This window comes from Harpegnathos saltator, unplaced genomic scaffold, assembly GCF_003227715.2.
Source record: "Harpegnathos saltator strain DR-91 unplaced genomic scaffold, Hsal_v8.6 scaffold436, whole genome shotgun sequence".
Classification (NCBI taxonomy): domain Eukaryota; kingdom Metazoa; phylum Arthropoda; class Insecta; order Hymenoptera; family Formicidae; genus Harpegnathos; species Harpegnathos saltator.
This window is the reverse complement of record NW_020230246.1, coordinates 1,340,616-1,365,425: the sequence shown is the minus strand read 5'-3', so window position 1 is coordinate 1,365,425 and position 24,810 is coordinate 1,340,616. Positions and strand designations below refer to the sequence as shown.

The 24,810-nt window shown below is 50.2% G+C and overlaps 1 pseudogene; it reads right to left on the bottom strand.

The window, feature by feature from the left end:
• Positions 1–17,856: 17,856 nt before the first annotated feature.
• LOC112589231 (histone-lysine N-methyltransferase E(z)-like) lies at positions 17,857–21,925 on the bottom strand (annotated as a pseudogene).
• Between the last annotated feature and the right edge of the window lie 2,885 nt (positions 21,926–24,810).

The window sequence follows — 24,810 nt, the reverse complement described above, 5'->3', positions numbered from 1 at the left end:
TATGGGCAGGCCCAGAGGCGACGGGGGCCGCTTCATTAGAAGGTCATCCCCAAAGAAGACGACCTTCTGGGCCCGCCCTAGGAAGAAGATTAAACGAATGGACTCCTCGGCTCCCTCTGGTTCGGCGGACCCAGCTCTCGGTCCGTCGACGGTGGACCTCACCCTAGGGAGCCCGAAGACCTCCGCCGGAAGGAGGATGACGAGGTCGGCGAAAAGGAAGGAGAAGGTGGAGAAGGGACCTTCCACTGAGGAGGATCTGGCGGCGCTGCCAAGCTTGGAGGAAGAAATCCTGGCGTTGCGAGGCGTATCGGCTACGGCCTTGTTCAACCGCGGAAAGGATAGGTTGGAGCTGCTCCAGATTTTGAGGTCTCGATCCAAAAACCTAAATGGAGGCATCAGCGGTAAAATGAAGTTGCAGCTCGAGATGGTTGGGGAAATCCTGCACGAGCTGAACATTAGAGCGAAGATCCATGGAGATCCAACCTACCTCAGGATCCAACTGCGGGACTTGGGCGCGTAGTTGGCGGCCTCCAAGCAAAGGGAGCGTCTGCTACAGGAGAAGGTTACGAACCTGGAGGAGAGGCTGAGAAGATTGGAGGCGGGACTCCTGTCGACAGGAGTGAGCGGGCCAGCAGGTCCGCCTCTTCCGCTGGAAGACCCAGCCCGGGGGTATCGGGCCTTGCGTTACCACGCTGCCAGGAGGAACCCGAACAGCTGGTCGTGGAGCCGGATGTCCTTGCGTATCTGGACGTAATGAAGGCTGGGAGTACAGAGACGGCGCGTAGCGGCGGTGCGGAGGCAATCGCGACCAAAAGAGGCGCCGTTGGATCGGCGGTGGCGTCGATAGGGAGGTTCCAGCGGAGGGAGCCTCCCCCTGCGATGTTTCGGTGGGGGGGGAATTGCGTGCCCAGCGGGATGTAGTCCCGCGTGGGGCAGCAGCCCCTCGCGGGACACGAGACGCTCCTATGGTGGGGGGACACTCGGTGCCTCCCGGCGATTCGAGGGAGTGACGTGTCAGCGATATTAGGTCGGGCGGGGACCGTGGCCCCGCAATTTCGGCGAGCGGAAGGAGGCTCCCGCGGATAACCCAGGACATACAACTGGTTCCGCCGTCCGCGGCGGCCCCCCTCAGTGAGGAGATCGTTCCCTCCGGGGCGCTTGTCATTGCTCCAGGGACGGGAGAGGGCGGGGAATGGCGTACGCAGTGCGAAGCGGCGGATGCGGCGTAAGCGTAGGACACTCTTGGAGGGTCTGACTTCAGGTGAGTCCGTGGATGGGACGGACCCTACGACTCCGGCGCGGAGGGGGCCCGTTCAACGTCTTTCGGCTAGGATCAGGCTGAGGTCTGACGGTAGGGGGTCTCGGCAGGCCCGTACCCCGGCCAAAGGGGGCAGGGCCAAGCCCAGGCCTCCACGTACGGCTGCTGTGGCCATCAAGGGTACGGGGGAGGCCTTCTCATATGCGGAAGCACTGTTGAGGGCTCGGGAGGAGGTCTCCCTGCCCGAACTGGGCATCGAGACCGTTAACTTTCAACGTGCGGCGAACGGCGGGAGGTTGCTGGAGATCCCTGGACCCGACGGCCCGCCAGAGCGGATTTGTTGGCCGATCGTTTGCGTGCGGTGTTTGGTGATAAAGCCAAGGTAACCCGGCCCATGGCGAAGGGCGAATTGCCCCTAAGCAACTTGGACGACTCGGTGACTCTCGGTGAGGTCGCCGAGGTTATTGCGATCGGCGGCGAATGTGAGGTAACGGAGGTCCGGACGGGCCCTATTAGGCCGAGGTTTAATGGCTTGGGGTCTGTCTGGGTCCAATGCCCCATGGTCGCGGCGTTGAAGCTTGCCAAAGCGGGTCGCATGAGGATTGGCTGGGTCTCGGCGCGAATCGAGCTGCTGCGCACGAGGCCAGTGCGATGCTTTAAATGCTGGGGGTACCGTTACGTGAGAGACGCATGCCGGGAGGCCATCGATAGAGACGGGGCCTGATTCAACTGCGGGCGGCCGGGGCACATTGCACGAGTTTGTTCGTCACCATCGTGGTGCATTGTTTGTGCGGAGCGGGGCGGCGAAGGTAATCACCGCCTCGGCTCTGCTGGGTGTGCCGCGCTCGGTGTTGGGCTGGGGAAGGCGCCGGCTCGGGGGGCCTCTGTGTCTGGACAGCCGTGGAGATAAGGGTACTGCAGGGGAATGTTAACCATTCCCAACCGTCGCAGGACCTCTTGGTATAGACGGCGGCCCAGTTCGGTGCCACCCTCTGCCTGGTTTCCGAGCCCTGGGCCATTCCCGACTCTCAGCTATGGCTGGGAAGCGGGATTGGCAACGCGGCGCTCCATTGGAGGCCGGGGGGCCTGCCGGGGGGTTGTCGGCTGGTCGATCGGGGGAGGGACTTCGTTGTCGCGGACTGTGGTGCTTTTTATGCCGTTAGTGTCTACCTCCCACCTAATGGGGGGATCGCGGCCTTCTTCGGTCGGCTGGGCCGGCTCCGCGGTGCGCTCTTCGGCCTTCGGGGGTGTGGGGTTCTCCTTAGCGAGGATTTCAACGCCAGGTTATGGCTGTGGGATCCCCGCCGGGAGAACCGTAGAGGGGAGATCCTCTTGGAATGGGCCGCTGAGTTGGATCTCCGCCTCTTGAATGTGGGAGGTGCTGGTGCCTGCGTGCGGCCGCAGGGAACATCGGTGGTGGATCTGACCTGGGCTTCTCCTGGACTGGCAGGCAGGGTTGCGCAGTGGAGGGTCCGAGAGAGGGAAACCCTCTCAGACCACCGTTGTATAACGTTTTCTATTGACATCCGGGGGAGGGTTGGGGCGAGACGGGGGAGTCCTGGTCGGATTTACCCCCGTTGGCACTTCTCCAAGTTCCGCCCGGATGAATTGATCTCCTCTCTGGAGAAGCGATGCGCGTTTGGTCCAGGGGAGGCCCAGGTGGCATCTGCCGAGGGGCTGGCGGGCTGGGTGTCGCAGGCCATGGTCCGTGCCTGCGACGACTCGGCCCCCAGGTCCCGGTTCGGGAGTGGTGGTGGTAGGCGCGTGCGTTCTGCCGCCCATTGGTGGACAGAGGAGATCGCGCAGCTGCGTCGGGCCTGCCTGCGGGCCCGACGTAGCTGTACTAGGTGTCGGCGTAGGGGTGTGTGCGTCTTGTGCGAGTGTGGTGTTGTGTTTCGTCGAGCCAAGCGGAACCTTCGCAAAGCCATTAAGGCGGAGAAGGTCCGCGCCTGGGAGGACCTGGTTCGGTCGGTTGAGGAGGATCCGTGGGGGGTGCCGTTCAAGCTCGTTTTAAAACGGCTTCGGCGATCGTCGCCAGCCCTCACGGAGACCCTCGAGGAGGAAGAACTAGCTTTATTGCTAGATTCCCTCTTTACGCGGCCCCCTGATCGGGATTGGGACGAGCCTTTGTCTGGCGAGGCCTGGGACCCCGTCTGGTCGTGCGACCAGGGAGGTGCTCGAGGCGATAATCGGGAAGGGAAGGGGTGGTAACCCGGCCCTTGGGCCGGATGGTGTGCCCGCCGGGGTATGGAGAAAGGTCCCTCCGGCCTTTCTCAAGGTAATCACGGATATGTTCTCGTGCCTCGCAGGTGCCTCGCGGAGGGCATATTCCCTCTGAATGGAGACGTGATAGGCTCGTCTTGATCCCGAAGGGGGGGGCGGAACTGGCCGGACCGCTCCGAGCCCGCCCCATCTGCCTCCTCAATGAGATCGGCAAGATCTTTGAGAGGGTGTTTGTGGGGCGGATGGAGCGTTGGATGGCGGACCATCCGGCGGCCTCCCTGTCCGATTCCCAATACGGGTTTCGGACGGGTAGGACGAGGGTGGACGCCCTCCTTCGGGTCCGTGACTACGTGTCGCATGCGGTGTCGGGCGGGAGTGCGGCCGTGGCAGTCGGCTTGGACGTGGTAAACGCGTTCAACTCGGTGCCGCGGTCGCACATGTTGTGTGCGTTAAGGGACAAGGGTTTTCCCTTTTATCTCCGGCGCGTGGCCGGGTCCTATCTGTCCAACAGGACGGTAGAGTATCCGGTTCGCGGCGGGGGTGTAAGGTCTCGCGACGTGGTGGCGGGCGTCCCCCAGGGGTCGGTGCTCGGTCCCCTTTTGTGGAATGTGGTTTATGACCGCGTGCTCAGTGCTCGTCTCGAGCCTGGGTGCGAGGTCATAAACCACATTCCACAAAACCACATGTATGCTACGCGGATGACACCTTGATTCTGGCTGCGGGCCCCTCCGTGGAAAGGGCTTCGGTCCTGGCCACCATCCAGGTGAAGTTCACGGTGGGGAGTATCGCCGGCCTCGGTCTCAGGGTCGGCGGACAAGACAGTGGCAGCCATGTTCCATGGGAGTAGGGCCCGAGGGCGGGCCCCTCCGGTGAAGGTGCATGTGCGTGTGGGGGGCGATTACGTGTTGGTGGGGGATCGCATGAAGTATCTCGGGGTGATCCTGGACAGTCGTATGACGTTCAGGCCTCACTTCGAGTACGTACGGACGAAGGTCGCGACGGTCGCAAGGGCCCTGGGCAGGCTGATGCCCAATTTACGGGGCCCCGGGGAAGCCCGGCGACGGTTGTACGCAACCGTCATGATGTCCGTGGTTCTCTACGGGGCGCCGGTTTGGGTTGAGGCCTTTGCTGCAACTCAGCGAGCCCAGTTGAACCTGAGGCGGATATAACGCCGAATCGCCATCAGGGTGGTGTCCGGGTACAAGATGGTGTCCTACGTGGCTGCGACCCTCCTGGCTCGGATGCCGCCCGTTGAGATCCTGGCGGCGTCTCGTCGTCGGATGTACGAGAGTGCTCGCGACTTTCGTCCGTACGGGATGTGGACGTCCGAGGCGGTCGCGGACTGCGGAGGAGCTGCTGGTCCGCCAGCAGTGGCTTCTGCAGCTTCGGGGCCCGGGACTGCCGAGTGTTCGTGTCCGTGACGCGATCCTGCCAGAGTTCAATCTCTGGCTGGATCGTCCGCATCGTGGCGGCCTATCTTTTCACGCTACGCAGCTGTTGACGGGCCACGGGGTTTTCGCAGAATTTTTACACAAGATCGGGAAGTAGCCATCCCCGCGGTGTTTTCACTGCGGGGATGAGCGCGATTACGCGCAGCACACCCTGCAGCACTGCGTGGCGTGGAGGGTGCAACGTGAGGAGTTGGTGAGGGAGGTGGGTGGGGATTTGTCCCTGACGGCGGTCGTGCGCGAGAGCCTCCGCTCCCGCCGGGTCTGGTCGGCCATGTTGCGGTTCGCCGCCACAGTCGGCGACAGTGGTCGGATCAAAGGAGAACGCGGAGAGGGCCCGAGAGGGGGCCAGCGACCGTTGGGTTGTGGGCTCTTCCCTCTCTTCTTCCTCCCAATCGGGGGACCGGAGTAGGTCCGCTCCCTCCCCCGGCTCCGTGCCTTTGTCCTCGTCTTCCTTATCGTCGTCGTTGTCCGGGGTGTCGGATTCGTCGTCGTCGTCTTCGTCGTCGTCGTCGTCGTCGTCGTTTGTTCGTCGTCGTCGTCGTCGTCGTCGTCATCGTCGTCACTCGTTCGTCTCGTCATCATCGTTGTCTTCGTCGTCGTCGTGGTCCTCGTCGTCATCGTCGTTGTCCTGGGGGGGGGTTTCTTATTCGGGTCCGGATGACGATGATTGTCGTCATCTGTTTGACCCGGGGGGCGGGGATAGGTAGGGAGAGATGCGGCTCTCCCACCTGAGTATGGCGTAGCGGCGCGCATGTGGGCCGGGGGGGTTTTAGTGGGTGCAAGCCCCACACTACCCTGGGATCACCCCTGCATGGGCCCCAGGGTGTGCGTCAGGCATTTCCCCTCCTGAGAGAAAAGAAGGATTGGCCACAGAGCCGCACCAAGTTCCAGTCGGTAATCATAACTGGCTGGACAGCGGCTTTGTGGCCTTGGTGGCCAGACCCGCAGCGGGCGCCACCCCCCTGTAAAATCAGGGGGAAGAGGCGCTCGTTTGTGGCTGTTGACTGTGAGCCCATTACGGTAGTGGGAGTGTGCTTACACCGCCGCTACAATAAAGAAGGCCTAGGTGAGTCCGCCCGCATAATGAGGGTCCTGGACAGGGTCGGGGAGGTGGTACAGCAGTGCCACCCCCGATCCACAATTGTCACCGCGGACTTCAACGCCCACTCGGAGGAGTGGGGTTGCGGTTCCTGGCAAAGGGACCCTCGGGGCGAGGCTGTGGTCGATTGGGTGGCGGGGCTGGGCCTCGTGTTGATTAACACGGGGTCCACCAGCACATATGTGCGGCCAGATGGGGGAGGCGAGTCGGTCATTAACTTGACGTGGGCCTCCCCCTCGGCCGCGCGGTTATTCCGGGGGTGGGTGGTGGAGAAGGAGAGGGAGTCACTGTCTGGTCACAGATATGTCGCTTGGACCCTCCGACTCCCCACCTCCCACCGGAGGTTGGACCGCCGCCCAGGGGAGGGGGACCTTCCACTCCCCAAGAGATGGGCCCTCGGTCAACTTGATGCGAATAGGTTTCAGGCGGCCATCCTCGCGGCAACCTGGCATATGGACCATGAGCCAGGTATACGGGACCCCCTGCCCCCTCTGGAGATGGCCAAGGAGGCAATGGGCATCGTGGTGTCGGCTTGCGACACTGCGATGCCCCAGTCCCATCCCCGCCGGCGTCGGGCTGCGTACTGGTGGACGCGGGAGCTCGCGGAACTCCGCGACTCCTATGTCCAGGCCAGGCGAGAGCTTACCCGGGCCCGGCGCAGAGGCGGGGACGCCGCGGGGGCACGCGAGAGTTATATCCGTGCGAGGAAAGCCCTCAAGGCCGCCATCGTCGAGGCCAAGGAGAGAGCCTGGGAGCATCTGGTGGACTCCCTGGACGAGGACCCGTGGCGGCGCCCGTACAAGCGGACGGTCGGCAAGATACGTCCGTGGGCGCCCTCACCAACGGAGTCCATGGATCCCCGGGACCCCAGTGGGCTCCTCGACACCCTCTTTCCGAGGGCGGAGGGGGGCCCCCCAAGATCCCCGTTCCTGATCTTCAGGACGGGGACTGGGACGAGGACCTAGGGGTCTTGCCGGAGGAGTTCACCAGGGCCAGGAAGAGGCTCGGGGCCAAAGGCAAAGCCCCCGTCCCCGACGGGATTCCTGGCCGCGCCTGGGCTCTCGCCCCTGGCGACGGAAACCTATCCGCCGCCACGCGGGAGGCATTAGAAGGGTGCCTCAGAGAGGGAGTCTTCCCCCAAGAGTGGTGGAGGGCCAAGTTGGTCCTCCTCCCCAAGGAGAGTAAAGTACCCGTTGGGCCGTCGGTCTACAGGCCGATTTGCCTACTGGACGAGGCGGGCAAAATGCTGGAACGCATTATTGCGGACCGCCTCGTCCGGCACTTGTCCCTGGAAGGGCCGGACCTCCACGACAACCAGTACGGGTTCAGGCCCGGACGATCGACGCTGGACGCTCTCCAGCATGCCCGGGTCGTACCGTCGTGGAGGAAGGGGGCGGGGTGTAGCTGGCGGTATCGCTCAATATCACCAACACGTTCAACACCCTGCCCTGGCCGGAGATAGGACTGGCGCTGGAATACCACGGTGTTCCCGCCTATCACCGGCGCATCCTAGCGGCCTATTTCAGAGACAGAGATCTCGCCAACACGGGAAGAGGCGGAGTCGAAGGCTGGCGGCAAATGGAGTGCGGTGTTCCGCAGGGGTCCGTGTTGGGCCCCCTCTTGTGGAACATCACGTTCGACCAGGTGCTGCGAACCCCCCTCCTCCCGGCTACCACGTGGTGTGTTATGCAGATGACACGCTGATGCTAGCCGAGAGGAAGGATTGGGGGGAGGCTCACCTCCGGGTGGAAGCCGCTCTGCACTCGGTGGTGGAGACCATCAGTGACCTCGGGCTCAAAGTGGCCCCCCAGAAGACCCAGGCTATGCTCTTTCATGGCCGGGGTCAGGGGAGGCCGCGAAGGGCCCGGGTCCTGGTGGACGGTGTCCGCGTCTGCGTCGAGTCCACGATGAAATATCTGGGCTTGATGCTGGACAGCCGGTAGGATTTTGGGCCCCATTTCAGGCGCCTAGCCCCTCGGGTCCGCAAAGTAGGCACGGCACTGGCCGGTCTCATGCGGACCCAAGGGGGGCCTGGATGGTGGGCACACCGACTTTATGTGGGAGTCGTACTCTCGGTCGCCCTATATGGGCGCCCCGACTCCTGGCCACCGTCCGCAATCGGAACCTGCTCCGGCAGGCCACGCGGCCGGTGCTGGTAAGGGCGATCCGGGCGTACGCGACGGTCTTCCACATAGCGGCGGCCTCCCTGGCCGGTTCCCCCCAGTGGAACTCCTGGCCGAGGAGAGGTATCTCCTATACTGGCGTATGAAGGAGCTCCGCGAAAGGGGGGAAGGGCCATCGGCCAGGGACCTGAGGGCCCTTAAGATCCAGGCCGGTGACCGGATCCTCGACAAGTGGTCGGCCGAGCTGGCCGACCCGCGAGGATTCGGTCGCCAAACGGCCGAGGCTGTCTGCCCCTGTCTCCCAGAAATGGTAGACAGGAGGGGACGCGGACTCTCCTTCCACATGGTGCAGGTGCTGACCGGGCATGGATGCTTCGGGAGGTACCTGCACCGAATCGGGAAGGAGAACACCACCGAGTGCCATCATTGCCCGGAGCCGGAGGACTCGGCGCGGCACATCCTCGTGGAATGCGAGGCGTGGAGCCAGGAGCGCCGAGTCCTGGCCCGGGCCATGGGGTGTAACGCGGAGGACATCTCGCTCCCGCGCATGGTTCGGGCCATGTGCGGGAGCGAGGAAGTATGGGGGCGGCGGCCTCCTTCTGTAGGGATGTTATATCCCAGAAGGAGGCCGCCGAGTGGGGGCGCAGGCCAGACCTCAACCGCGGGAGGTGGAGGGGTGGAAGGCGGCGCTCCCCGGGAGGTGACAGCGGCCCCGAGGTGGCGCCGGCCGAGGTGAGGCGGCGACGACCGGTTATCCGGAGACCGCTGCTCCCTCGGCCGCCTCGGGGCCGACTGCGGACGCGCGGGGAGGGAGGCCGGGAGGGGGGTGAGATCCCCCACCAGAGCTCCCCCGCGCGTCGGTTTAGGTAGGAAAGGGGGGAGCGGGGCCCTCTGGGAAAGGGCCTCGCTCCTCCGCCCCCTGGAGTGGAAACTCTAACGGGGAGGGGCGGGGAGTGAGGGGTGAGTGTCCCCCTCCCGTAATAGTTACCGGAAGGCCAACCCGGTCGGCTTAACCGATCGGGGCGCCGCGCCCTATATCTTTTTCTTCTGGGAGAAGGGGGCACGGCACTTGGGCGTGGGGCTCGACAACGAGCCCTGGGGCCGGGGAGTCGGGGAGGGAATGTTGGTGCAGTTCCCCTGACTCCCCCCAACTCGGTCCGACTGGTAGACATTCTGCAGGGGTTTTAGTGAGTAAGAGTTTCACAAAACCCCCTGCCCCTCCCATGGGGCGGGGGTACCCATGATGGATTTCCTCTGCGTTATAAAAAAAGAGAAGGGGTCCACTTGTGAAAGGTCACGCATCTGCCATTCATCCCCTAGGCATGGAATTCCCCACCGTAGGATTACGTGGTTTTTTATAGAGGTCCCGCCTCTCGGTCCAGCCGGTTAAGGCAGGACTCCAGGCTCCAGAGACATGACCTAGGGTTACGGTATAATAGGTTAGGTTAGGTACGCCGGGGTTCGTCTGGATCCCCCGTACCAGAATGCCGAAACACCCTGGCCCCTGACGTCCACCGCCCTTCCCACCTCAGACCCCCCCCCCTCCCTGAAAACCCACCCAACCCTGAACCTGAGGTGCTCTTAGCAAGCGATCCTCCCCATCCGACCCTCCCTCCGATTGGACCGGAGGTACTACCCCGATGGATTTACGGATCGCCTGTGCCTTCTCACCACGACAAGGTAGCACCATGTCGAGGAGGACTTCAGAAGGCACTTCGATGGGGTTTTAGGCGATAATAGTCCGGCATAACCACCGACTTCTTCCAGGGTGGTGTCCATGATTGATTTCCCTACCGTTAACAAAAAGAAGAAAAAAAAAGAAAAAAATTTACTCCGAACAATCTTCTGGCTTCCACAATATCTACAACGATTTCGCAAAGTCGTTGATCACTTTTAAAATGTCCACATGCAAATATCATTCCCATTAGAGTACTACTGCATGAGGCCGCGAAACTATAAAACGTTAAATAATTACACTCGTTAAATAATTACACATCGTTATTATCCACGAGTTCGCGCAAATACCTCTCGCGTTCGATGAGAGGATTTATAGTCGACGCCACGATAATACATAGTTTCAATTAGCGCATAGTTTCAATTAGCGCATAATTTCAATTAGCGACATCTTCTCAACACTTTTCTCGATATCACTCAAACACAGAACACAGTACGTGTCTGCTGCGGGGAAGTGATCGAATAGGCGAAAGACTGTGTCTTCGGTAGTTTTTTCCTTCCCTATTTCTCCCATTTTTTAAAAAATTTTCTCCAAACTATATCTTCGTAAAGTAAAAGTGGAAAAAATTATCGGTAGGCTCCTTTTAGTAAAGAACCTAACGTTTCTTTTAGTGTAAATTTAACGAAAAATTTTTCCCACTCATGTAGCGGCGAACGAGATATATTCAACCTCCCTTAAAGAAGCGGTTTTAGAAACTGAGCGTTATCGTTATAGAGGTTTATCTCTCTATCCTAAGAAAATGTAAAAGCGATACAGCTTTTGTATATATTATTTTAAGCAAGATAAGCAGCTATAGGCCTTTTTCGAAAAATAGCCCTCACATACGTAAAAAGGGGCCAAGTATAGGGTCTGTGCATAATTCCGTAGCGAAAATCGAATAAATTTTAAATGTACAATATTAGCAAAATTAATTATATATACACAATACTAACAAAATGCACAATATTAACAAAAAAAGTGATTTTAATGAATTAAATATGTTTCATTCTGTTCAATGACTTCCTGCCATCTCTCCACAAACTTCATTATCCCTCTTTCATAGAAGTCCTGAGATCTTTGGGCAAAGAAGTCATCTAAGTGGTTTTTGAAGACGTCCAGGGAATTGAAGGTTTCTTTATTCAAATTGTTTTCTAGCACTCGGAACAAGTGATAGTCTAAAGGTGCAAGGTCCGGTCTATACGGTGGGTGCATCAAAACATCCCACCCAAGCCGCAATAACTTTTGCCGGGTCATCAGAGAAATGTGTGGTCTAGCGTTGTCTCGGTGGAACACAACGCTCTTTCTGTCCGCCAATTTGGGCCGCTTCTGATATATTGCTTGCTTTAATTTGATCTGTTGTGAGCAGTACTTGATCGAATCAACCGTTTTGTTGGCAGCAGCTCATAATAGATGATGATTCCTTTTCAATTTCACCAGATGCAGAGCATGACCTTCTTCGGGTGCCATCCAGCCATTGCGACCATTTGGACAGCATCCCCGCGCTTCGACCATGTTTTTTTTCGACTGACACTGTTGTAGACAATCCACTTTTCATCGCCAGTGATCATCCGCTTTAAAGATGGTTCGTTTTGATGACATTTGAGCAGCAAATCGCAAGCTGAATTCGGCCCATTAAATTCTTTTCGCTCAGTTCGTGAGGCACCCAATCATCAAGCTTGTTTACCATCCTAAGCTTCCGTAAATGTCTCGAAATAGTTGATTGGTCAATGTTGAAGTTATGTTCGATTTCTGTTGTCGTCAAATGCCGGTCGTAGTCGATTAAAGCCTTGATTTGATCGACATCAGTAGTGACTGGCCGACCAGAGTGAGAAGCATTTTGGAAATCAAAATTTCCGCAACGAAATTTCGCAAACCACTTCCGACACATACTTTCGCTTATGACATTCTCTCCGTATATAGCACATATCTTTTTGTAAGTTTGCGACACGTTTTTGCCTTTTCGGAAATAAAAAAGCGAAATACACCGAAAAGACACGCTTTTCCTTCCATGTTTAAAACATAATTAAACTTCGTATACGTAACAGATCTGGATGAATATTTTCTTGAAATGTCGGCACAAATTTCAGGTTTCACTTAATGTACGACACTTCATATGTTTGACACATGTGCGAGCGGAAAAACAACTGCGAACGACATCTGTCGGAATTTCGCTACGGAATTATGCATAGACCCAATACATTCAATCCCCAAAGAAACGCTTTCAGAAATTGAATGTTATCAATACAGAGGTTTATCTCTCCTTTCTAAGTAAATATAATATACAAAAGAAGTGATATATTAAAGCAGTACCGCCAACTGAGAAATCGTATACATAATATTTTTAAAAATTTCAAATTCAAATTATTTCCTTTTTTCAAGATATATATTATGTACATAAAATAAGTTTTTACAAGTAAAAATTACAAATTCAAATTATTTTCTCTCTTTAAGATATATATTATGTATATACATAACATAAGTTTTTACAAGTAAAAATGATATCGTGTTATAAAAATTTAACACGTTTATTAATAGTGTCTAATATTTAAAAAAGATATCATTTTAAAGGTTATTATTATTTGTACATAACATAAGTTTTTACAAGTAAAAATGATATCGCGTTATAAAAATTTAACACGTTGATTAAGAGTGTCCAATATTTAAAAAAGATATCTTTTTGAAGGTTATTATTATTCAAGAAACTTTAGGGAAGCCTAACTACAAAAGATGACAATAATATAAATTTTTACAAAATTTATCATTATTTATTAGAACACTGAGTTATATGATACTATTTACTGGGTTGTCACGGTTATTATTATTTTATTATTAACAATAACAGCAATGCAAGTAACGCGTGTTAACTTATTAACTTTATATTAAATTAAAAACAAAAAAATTTAATCTAAACATACAAGGAATTGAAAAAAAATTATGACAATTCACCAAAAATAAAAAAAACCCTTGGCGCGCCCGGGTCATATTAACAATTTTATTGCCAGCTACAGAAGTATGAGTTTTAATGCAGCTTAATAACCCGGGTGCGCCAAGGGTTTTTTTATTTTTGGTGAATCTTCATAATTTCTTTTCAATTCTTTGTATTGGGTGAGTGCAAAAGTTCGTGCGGAGTTTGTGAGTAAAAGTCACACAGTGATTAGGCAAACAAAAATCTTTATTCAATCAATGATATATTCTCCATCGTTTTCTATAATCTTTTCCCAACGTTCTGGCAGCATACGGATGCCTCGATCATAAAAACTGCGCGGTTTAGATTCGAAGAACGAAGAGACGCCGTTTTTTAAGGCCTCCAAAGAGTCAAAGTTTTTTCCATTTCAATAATTTTGCAATGACCGGAACAAGTGATAGTCAGATGGTGCGATATCAGGAGAATACGGTGGATGCGTTAAGACATCCCATTTCAGGCTCTTCAGTTTGCGCAGCGTCTTTTTCGAAACGTATGGTCTGGCGTTGTCGTGATGAAAGACGACTCCCTTGCGATTTGACAAAATCGGACGTTTCTCTTTTATTTCTCGATTCAGATTGGTTAATTGGCGACAGTACTTGTCCGAATCAATCGTTTCGCCAGTGGGGAGAAGCTCGAAATAGATTATGCCCTTGCAATCCCATCAAACAGAGAGCATCACCTTCATCGGGTGCAAACTGGCCTTTGGCATTGCGTCACCATGCTCATCTGATTGTTTCCATGTCCGTTTGCGCTGAACATTGTTGTAGAGGACCCATTTCTCATCGCCCGTCACTAGTCGATCCAAAAACGACTCTTATTGAGCCGCCCGAGTAAAGAAACGGCTGCAGAAATTCGCTTGATTTTGTTCTTCTCGGTCAGCAAATGGGGCACCCATATATCGAGCTTCAAATCGAATTCCATCTTTTTTAAACGCCGAAAAGCGGTTGATCGGTCAACGTTTAGTGCTGTAGCAACTTCTTCTGTTGAAATTCGCGGATTATTGAGCATTAAAGTACGCAAAACATCGTCATCAATGTCAGAAGGTCGACCAGAGCGTGGCTCGTCTTCAAGGTTAAATTCTCCGCGCCGAAATTTAGCAAACCATTTTCCACAGTTCGTTTAGCTGGTGCTTCATCCTGATAAACATCCTGAATGTTTTTTACGGCTGCGGCAACGTTTATTCCCTTCCGAAACTCGTAAAGCATAACATGCCGTAAATGCACCTTGTCGATACTCATTTTTAAAGTGATATTTCTCGAAGCAGTTTGTATGAAAACAAATGATTTTTTTTTTAATAACAGCTGAAGACGTCACCTTTCCAACGTTATATAATATGTAGATGGAAGTATTAATGACAACACTTTACGACGCTTATAACTCCATCTATTGAAACTCCGCACGAACTTTTGCACTCACCAATATGTTTGGATTAAATTTTTTTGTTTTTAATTTAATATAAAGTTAATAAGTTAACGCGCGTTACTTGCATTGCTGTTATTGCTAATAATAAAATAATAATAACCGTGACAACCCAGTAAATAGTATCATATAACTCAGTGTTCTAATAAATAATGATAAATTATGTAAAAATTTATATTATTGTCATCTTTTGTAGTTAGGTTTCCCTGAAGTTTCTTGAATAATAATAACCTTTAAAAAGATATCTTTTTTAAATATTGGACACTATTAATAAACGTGTTGAATTTTTATAACGCGATATCATTTTTACTTGTAAAAACTTATGTTATGTATATACATAATATATATCTTAAAGAGAGGAAATAATTTGAATTTGTAATTTTTACTTGTAAAAACTTATGTTATGTACATAATATATATCTTAAAAGAAGGAAATAATTTGAATTTGAGATTTCTAAAAATATTAAGTATACGATTTCTCAGTTGGCGGTACTGTTTTAATATATCACTTCTTTTGTATAATATAATATATATTATATATCTACATACCATATAACTATCCTGCTACTGATACTTTAGTTGTTAGGACAGTAAATTTTACATGTAATTTTACATGTAATTACTTGTAAAAATTTATGCCAATATGTATTAGTTTTCTCAGTTGGCGCTACTCTCTAATATCATATATCACTTCTTTTGTACAGTAGAATAATGTTGTAGAGTTTTATTATAGTTATAAGTTTTATTATAGTTATACGTTTTACTTTTATTATAGTTATAAGTTTTACTTACTAAAAACTTATGTCATGTACACATAGCGCTTGTACTTGGCGCCTTTTTTAGTTTTTTGTTTAAAAAGGTGAGTTTTATATAAATTTTACTTGTAATATAAAGAGTATTTACAAGAACATTTTATTATAATAAAAATGCTGTCATGCATTAATCAAGTTTTAGTTCGATATAGTTTTTTAAAGTCAAATTAGATATCATTGACATTTCGTCAATTATAATAAGAATAACATCTTTGAATAAAAAAATATCAAAATATGTAGAATATATACACATTCGATATGTATATTCTATAGTGAAGGTTTATAATTTATTATAATACTATATAAACTTAATAGATACATACGTACTATGTACATACGTACCTATATTGGTATGTACGTATATACAATACATACCAATATATATTAATATATACTCTCTCACTTTCTCTCTCTCTCACTCTCTTCCACTCTCTTTAGCTCTTTTTCATTCTCTTTCATTCTTTCACTCTCTCACTCTCACACTTTCTCTCACTCCCAAAATTCTCTCACGCTCTCTCACTCTCTCTCTCTCTCTCACTCTCTCTCTCTCTCTCTCTCTCTCTCTCTCTCTCTCTCTCTCTCTCTCTCTCTCTCTCTCTCTCTCTCTCTCTCTCTCTCTCTCCTCTCTCTCTCTCTCTCTCTTCTCTCTCTCTCTCTCTCTCTCTCTCTCTCCTCTCTCTCTCTCTCTCTCTCTCTCTCTCTCTCTCTCTCTCTCTCACCCTCTCTCATTCTCTCCCATACTCTCATTTTCTTTCATTCTCTCTCATTCTCTCCTATGCTCGCCCATTCTGTCATTCTCTCTCATTTTCTCTCTCTCACACTTTTTTTCACTCCCAAACTCTCTCAAGCTCTCTCACTCTTCCATTCTCTCTCACTCTCATTATCTCTCATTCTCTTCCATTCTCTCCCATTCTCTGCCATTCTCACTCATTTTATCTCACTCTCACACTTTCTCTCACTCCTAGACCCTCTCACGCTTTCTCGCTCTCCCTCTCTCATTCTCTGATCTTCTCATTCTCTCTTTTTCTAATAAAAATCATTATTTTATTATTTATTATTATATTATATATATTTATTATAAATACATTATTTATAAATACATATCGTATTCGCTGCTATGTTCTTCTTCAGCGCTCTCGTAGCGATGCACGCATAGCTCCACTCCTTTGCGTCCGACATTTTTTTTATCCTATTACTGAGTCGAAATTTTCTTTTGTAAATATATCGAGTCATGATTAGGGGCAGGAGTTGAATATGTACTCTCGAATCTTAATAAACTCAGTAGTTAAGTATCATCACACTAAAATTAAATTATATCATATCGATCATTATAAGTTCGCGTTTTACATAATTGTAAAAAATTCATTACGATCAAATGTACAACAAAGTAAATATCAAATGGTATCAAGGCGAAATATAGTTGGAACTTTTTGAGATATATTCAAATCGATGTTATTTGAAATCATTTTATTTATTCACAACATGTATACGTATATTTTTACTTTGATATTTTTATGTTTCGAGATGTCCATAAAAACTTGAACATATTTCAAAAAGTTCCTTTATCTACATGTGCAAAAAATCTCTATTACTACAATTTTGCAAAATTGGACCGACAAATGAAAATGTAAAATTTAATTAAAAATAGAGAGGCATACAAATCAGGCAGTGCTTATTTCCTTTCTAATATTTCAGCTGTATGTATTCGCTTGATGCACCATTTATACGTGTAAAAGTCCATATAATATATACAGGGTGCACGATTTATCTGAAGACATTGAAATATCTCGAGAACTATGCATATACATTGGATAAAAAAAAGTGGTTAATGAAAGTTGTTAGTCTCGAAGGGGGACATCCAATGATGCCAAACTCGACCTCCACCCCACCCCCTGGGGGTGGGGGTTGGGGGCAACTTTGAAATCTTAAATGGAAACCCCCATTTTTTATTGCAGATACGGATTCTACGCCACAAAATAATTTTGTAAATTTTGTCCGAAACTTTTTTTTTATTCGTGATAGATGGCGCTATAATCGCAAAAAATTATATTTTCCGCAATTCTCCAGAAATGATCATTGGATTGAGAAATAAAAAATACCTGTTCAATATTTTTAAAGAACATAATAAAAGTTATTCCCCCCCCCATTCTCTCGGGGTAGGGTGGGTAATAACGTTCAAATCTCAAATGGGGACCCACATTTTTCATTGCAGAATTAGATTGTACGTGAAATTTTTATTGAAACAATTTTTTTCATTCGTGATAGATAGCATTGCACTGCCTTTTATAATAAGCCGTAGTTCGCCATACACCCACAGTGGCGCGTCGAGCAGTTCCCTCTTCGATTCGGGTTCCCATTTGAGATTTGAACGTTACCACCCACCCTACCCCGAGAGGATGGGGGGGAATAACTTTTATAATGTTCTTTAAAAATATTGAACAGGTATTTTTTATTTCACAATCCAATGATCATTTCTGGAGAATTATGGAAAATATAATTTTTTGCGATTACAGCGCCATCTATCACGAATCAAAAAAAAAGTTTCGAACAAAATTTACGTATTTTGTGGCGTAGAATCCGTATCTGTAATAAAAAATGGGGGTTTCCATTTAAGATTTCAAAGTTGCCCCCAACCCCCACCCCCAGAGGGTGAGGTGGGAGGTCGAGTTTGGTATCATTGGATGTCCCCCTTCGAGACTAACAACTTTCATTAACCACTTTTTTTTATCCAATGCATAGTTCTCGAGATATTGCAATGTCTTCAGATAAATCGTGCACTCTGTATACATATATTAAAGAAACTCCATTTCTCGCTCGATACCGACGAATTTTAATTGTTCCGTTGGTCCATATCTGAAAATTATCGCATGATTTTAATTGTTTGCAATTAATAAATTAGACAAAACATTACAGCAACATACCTATAGTCAAAAAATAATTCTTCACCAGGTTGAATCGTTCTCTTAGCAGAAATGCCTATTCCATGATCACCGTTCACCATCATCACTTTTGCATAACAATTTGGATTTATCGAGTGATTAGCGAACTTTATTTTATTTCCTTTCCGTGTCGCATCTATAACAAAATCTGAAACCGACTAGAAACTTTTAAGTTTTGTTATTTTTCAACATTTAATTAACCACTATATCTATCTCGACTTACTACTGTTAAGATTAAAAAGGAAACTACACATATATTTATCATATACTTTTCCCCTGTCAGCTTCGTCTTGACTGATAATTTCGCTGCAATATTCCTAGATGAATTCATTCTTCGCTGCTGATATTTCAAATTGTATAAAGTATATTTCAAATAAAAAATTCTACTCATTAAGATTATATTGATTTTCACTCTAATAAATTAAATTTTTCGAAACTTATAAAGACCACGTTGCACGCTGACATTTTTGCAAGATTTAGAATTGATTTGGAAATGATCTGCACCATATGTTTGGCAAAGATCCGGATCACATTCTCTGACAGCCAGATAACAAGGACACTGATTTGTATTGCATTGCGCTTTGCACCTACACTCAGGAAATCTGTTCTGGCATTCGCTGCTGCACTGATAAAACTTCTCGCAGAAGTTTTGTGCTTGTATACATGGGCATGAATTATCACACTGACAGCCGGGATGATCACAAGGTGCAAAATTGTGCACGTGATTAGCACCTATTCATTCAAATGAAACGTATGAATTAGAGGCAAATAAGATGAGGGGATAGTATAAAATTTAACATACCCGAGTCCTTCTTAAGTTGTATTTTCCGGCAATGCATAGACCACAACCGATGCTTTCTTCTTTTTTCGCGGCGGTGTGAAGTCCTTGAGATTTTCTATAGTAGGAATGTCCGAAGCTTCTTTCTGCGCAAATTCGTAAACTTCCTTGCATGTTTTTGTTAATAATCATTTTTGTTAATAATCATACTTACTTCTTAATCAATCATTGATGTTTAATCAAAAAATATCCTAATCAATCACTAATGTATCCCACTGATGATGATGATGCACTGATATTGCGTGCTTAATATATGTATATATTCTTAATCAATCACTGATGTTTAATAAAAAAAATCCTAATCAATCACTAAGGTATATCCCACTGATGACGATGCACCGATGTTGCATACTTAACCCACCATTTCTTCCCAATGTTGCGTATATGCAACACGAAGTTTAACTTCACAAAATGCAGTCAAAATGAACTTATTTCACAATTAATCTAACACTTCGTGAAAAAAAAAAATTACTGATAATTAATTATATAAATTTCGTGTTGCGTATACGCAACATTGGGAAGAAATGGGTTATGTATGTATACTACTATTCAGCGCTCTCGTAGCGCCCCTGGTGTCGGAAAAATGAGAAGCACAAATCCTCTCTCCTCGGCGGTCTAACGTTTCTTTCTTACTTTCTTACTGAATCGTAATTTTCCATGATTCAAACTTTATCTTAAAATATCTCCACTTAGAGACAACGTACACAAAAAGTACAAGAACACTTTTCTTCCTATTTTTGAAGGCCGAATCGATTGGGATTAAAAAAACCTCAATCGGTTCAGCCATTGCTGAGATATAAAAATCTCACCTCGCTTCAACTCGCAGTTTCGCGTATAATGTGCCTCTTGAAAGCGTTATCTCGATCGGCGAAACCGAAATTAGTAGCTGCGGACGCGGCGACGTACTCCATGAAGGCGCAGACTAAACTAAATAAAACGCGAAACTTATACTCACAATTAGAGGGATATCTCTCTTCCTCATCCCCCCTCCCTTCCCCCGGTGCTCTTTTGTACATATTATTTTGAACAATATAAGCAGCTATAGACCTTTTTCGAGAAGACTTCGTGAAATAGACACTTGCTGTTAAATATCGAGAAATCGAGCAAAACCCTTTCAGGCATAAGCATACTAGCAGGATTATACAAAAGTGATATCTAATAAACGTTCGCTGCTAAATATCGAGAAATCGAGCAAAACGTGCAGCGACAAATAAAACATTTGCCATTTTTAGACTCACTTTAATATTGTATTCTATGAATTAACCTCGATTCATTTAAATGAAATTATACGAGAAATTATAACGAATACTGCATCGTGACTTCAAAAATGAGATGTGAATTTATTCTATAAAATAATTTTGTGCATTCTTTTCTCTTTACCTTTTCTCTCTTCTCTGTAATTTTCTAGTTCGAAATAACAAACCCCTTCGTAAACTTTTCAAATTCGAAAGCGGGGGATCCTCACAGGTAAAAATATTCACGTAGACATTGACCGGAGATATTGTCTTCCAACAATCGCAGGGTTCTTTTGTCTTTGAAATTATCGCCGTCTGTTCGAACATGCACGCACACGCTCATGCGACTCAAGAGCAGGGGCCGCGGAGTTCGAGTCCCATAGGACCTAAAATTTTCCAAAATTTTTCACGTGTGACGTCGATACTTTCCGTATGTAAGCAATATAACTAGTTTCCATCAGGGTATAGCAGTAGCGTAGTGTATAAGCCTTGGTCTACAATAGGTGATTTAAGCTTTAAGCTATAAGAAATTAACCAACAACACTCGATTATTTTCCTCACATTCAACTGTAATTGGTTAATTTCTTATAGCTTAATACTTAAATCAACTATTGTAGACCAGGACTAAGACGTATGACTCAAGAGCCAGCGGTCTCAGGTTCGAATCCGGCAGGGCTTTACAGGGTTTTTTCTAGAACTTCTTGCACGTGCCACAAATCACACACATGCACACATACACACATTCTCTCTCTTCGTATATGTATGCTGTGAAAACAGTTTCTACCAAAGAGTAGCAGTAGCGTAGTAGGTAAGACGCTTAACTCTCAAGAGTCTGAGGACCCAAGTTCGAGTCTCATCAGTGTCTAGATTTTTCCAAAAATGTAATATGCAAATTAACCAGCTGACCAAGAGTAAAAATCGCCAACTCCCAAAGTGAATAATAAAAATTTGATATTTAGATTATGCCTATTTTTAGTCAGCTGATTCAAATTTCCACTAATTACTAGTTCCGCCCATAATTTGCATATGTCAAAAATCAGTTTTTCTCTGTGGGTAGGTAAGTCCCGTAAAAACACGACCAGGCTTAGTTCAGCCGTGCGGTGCCAGGCGGAGGGCCCAATCGGGCCGTAGGGTCAGAACGGTCGGAAACCCAGTACTGGCGTGGTTCTTACGGCCGTCTCAGCCGACCCTGAGAAAAGGCGTCCCGGTAGGGTTTTAGCTGCTAAGAGTGCATAACCCTCGCCTTCCACAAGGGGCGAGGATATCCATGAGGATTTCCCCATCGTGAACAAAAGAAAAGACCCGCCAAAACATTCCCCCTCCACTCAACCCTCCGGCGTAGGTGGTAGTGGCGGGCCATACCTACTTACATTCTACTCCCTTCGCCCATGTGCCGCCCCCCCTTTTGGGAGAGGGCACGGCGCCCCGACCGGTTTCCCGGTCAGGTTAGCCTCCTGGTCCAGTAAGTGGAGAGAGGGGACACCCGCCTTCTCTCCTTGCCCCGCTCGTTAGTCGTGGGGGACGAGGAGTTGGGTCCATTCCCAATCGGGATACCCACTCCCCTTTCCCACCCCTACCGTCGCGCGGGGGGACAGACTCTAGGCCTGTCGCCCTCCCCCTTTATGGACGAAGGCGGGTCCGAGGCGGTCGAGGTAACCCCCGAGGGCGGTTCCTCGACCGGCGCCACCTTGAGCCCGCTGTCTAAACCGGAGGAGCGCCGCCCTCCCCGTCGCTACCTGCGACGGGTGCCAGGGCGACGCACCCACTTGACGACCTCCTTGCGGCACATGACGTCCTTCGCGAAGGAGACCGCCGCCGACCACACCTCGCTACCGCACCTGGCTTCCATTATGCGCGGGAGCGACAGGTTATCCCAAGCGCAGCCCACCGCCCAGGCGAGGACACGGCGCTACTGGTTCCATGCATCGCACAAGGCCAGCATGTGTTGCACTATGTCCTCCAGCACCGGGCAGTGGTGACATCGAGCGGTGGACTCCTTTTGGATTCGGTGTAGGAACCGGCCAAAACACCCGTGGCCGGTTAACAACCGCAACCAAACGGTACGTAAGTCCCCGTCCCCTCCTGCTGGCCAACTCGGCGGACGGTTTCGGCCGTTCGGAGCCCGGGTCCGCGGGGGTTGAACAACACAGCCTCCCTCCGCACCATTACCCGGGCTCTGGCCTAAGACTTCAGGGCCACCAGGTCCCTAGCTGACTCTACCTCCCTCGCCCAGCGGAGTTCCGTCGCCCTCCAGTAGAGGGTGGATCGCTCTTTGGTGATAAGCCCCGGGGCGGAAGCCGGCCAGGTTCGTCGCCACCATATACGAGACGGTGCGGAACGCCCGGATCGCTCTCACGACCACCGATCACAACGCCTGACGCATCAGGCGCTTGTAGCGGTCGGTGGCCATAAGCTGAGGTGCCCAAATGGGCGCCCCACAAAGGGCAACCAAAAGAACCATACCCACGTACAGGCGGCGAGCTTGCCATTTAGGACCCCCTTGAGTCTGCATCAGCCTGGCAAGCACCAGGCTGGCTTTCCGGACTCGGGAAGCCAACCATTTGAATTGCGGCCCAAAGTCCAACCTACTATCCAACATCAGGCCCAAGTACTTCATACTGAGCCCGATGCGGACGCGGACTCCGCCCACCGTGACCCGGGACTCTGTCGGCGTCCCACGGCTTCTGTCATGAAAGTAGACGGCCTCCGTCTTGTGGGACGCCACTTTGAATCCCAGGCTGCTGATGGAGCTCACCACTGGCTGCCAGCGCCGCCTTCACTCGGAGGCGGACATTCCCCAGTCCTCCCCCGGCCTCCATTAGTGTGTCATCTGCGTAGCAGATAACGTGGCAGTCGGGGAGAAGGGCGGAGCGAAGCACCCGATCGAATGCGATGTCCCACAACAGGAGGCCGAGCACCGACCCTTGTGGGATACCGCGCTGCATCGTCCGCCTTGGAGCCCGCCTCTCATTGAGCAGACCAGGTCCTTGTCTCATAAGTAATTGGCCAGGATTCGTCGGAGGTAGACGGGCACCCCGTGATGTTCGAGGGCCTGTTCGACCTCCGGCCAGGGCAGGGTGTTAAAAGCATTAGTGATGTCTAGCAACACCGCCAGCAACACCTCGCCCCCTTTCTTCACAACCCCACGGGTCAGATGCCGGACACAGATCCGGCCCGGACGTTCCACGCTGGACTGCGTCTAGCGTGGAACGTCCGGGTCTGAACCCATATTGCTGGTCGTGGAGGACCAGCCCTTCCAGGGACAGATGCTGGACGAAGAGGTCAGCGATGATCCGTTCCAACATTTCATCAACCTTGTCCAGCAGGCAAATCGGCCTGTAGGCCGACGGACTGCCAGGTGCCTTGCCCTCCAGAAACACCAGCTTGGCCCTTATCCACTCTGGGGGGAAGACCCCTTCCTTTAGACACTTCGTGAACTCTGACACTCTGACACTTCATGACACTGTCCTCAAGGCCACGGACAGGTTCGCCTCGTCGAGGGTGAGGGCCCAAGTTCGGCCAGGAACGCCGTCGAGGCCCGGGGTTTAGCTCCTAGCCTCGAGCTTCTTCCTGGCCCTGGCGAACTCCTCTAGGCTCACATCCAAATCCTCCTCCCAATCCCCGTCCTGTAATTCCGGTACGGGGATCCGGTGGGGTGCCTCTCCCACTCTGGGGAAGAGTGTGTCCAGCCTTCCGAGGATTTGGGGTTCGAGGGCTTCCGTCGATTGGGGAGTTCACTTTCGGATTTTATCGACAGTTCTTTTGTAGGGACGCCCCCACGGATTCTAGTCCAGGGAGTCCACCAGCTCCTGCCAGGCTCTCTTCTTGGCCTTGGCGATAACAACTTTGAAGGCTCCTCTCGCTTAGAGGTAGCCCTCTTTAGCCCTTGCAATTTCCCCGTTGTAATCGCGTCACCGGGTATATATGCCCGCCTGGCGCGGACGGAGACTCGCTGTAACTCGTAGCTATCACCTCCGTCCATCAGTAGGCTGCCTGGCGCTGACTGAGGTGAGACCGGGGCATCGCGACGTCGTACGCCAGTTCCTCAGCCTCCTCTCGAGGGCCGAGGTCACACTCTCTACCTGGCTCCTGAATGTGCCAGACGGCCACAAGAACAACCACCTAGAACCTGTCGGCGTCCAGCTGAACGAGTGCCCTCTTGGGTAGGGGAAACTCCCTCCCCCCTTGCTGGGCGACGGTCCAACACCTGCTGAGGGGTGGGAAGACAGAGGGACCACTATGTACTGGTGATTAGATAATGTTTCGGCTTCCGTCTCCACCACCTAATCCCGAAACATTCGGGCAGCCGAAAGGGACGCCCATGTCAAATCGATGATTGACTATCCCTTCGGCCGCACGCAGGTGCTGACCAGCCATTTATTCATTAATAAGAGGTCGAATCTCGCCGTCCAATCGACCACCGCCCTTTTCTTATGTTCACGCAGGGGAAATCCTCATGGATACCATCCGCCCCTTGGAGAGAGCGGGGATTATGTCAGACTTCTACCGACTAAAACTCCTGCGGGGTGCCTGCGGGGTGCCTACTGCTCGGATCGTGGTGGGGGGAGTCAGGGGAACTACGCCTGCATTCCCTTGCCGACACCCCGGCAATCGACCACAGCACTGCCCCGGGGATCCGCCTGCTGGAGACTGCACCCCCACTCAAAGGCGTGAGCGTTAAAATCCCTGGCAACAATGACGGACCAGGGGTGGCACAAACCATTCCACACCCCC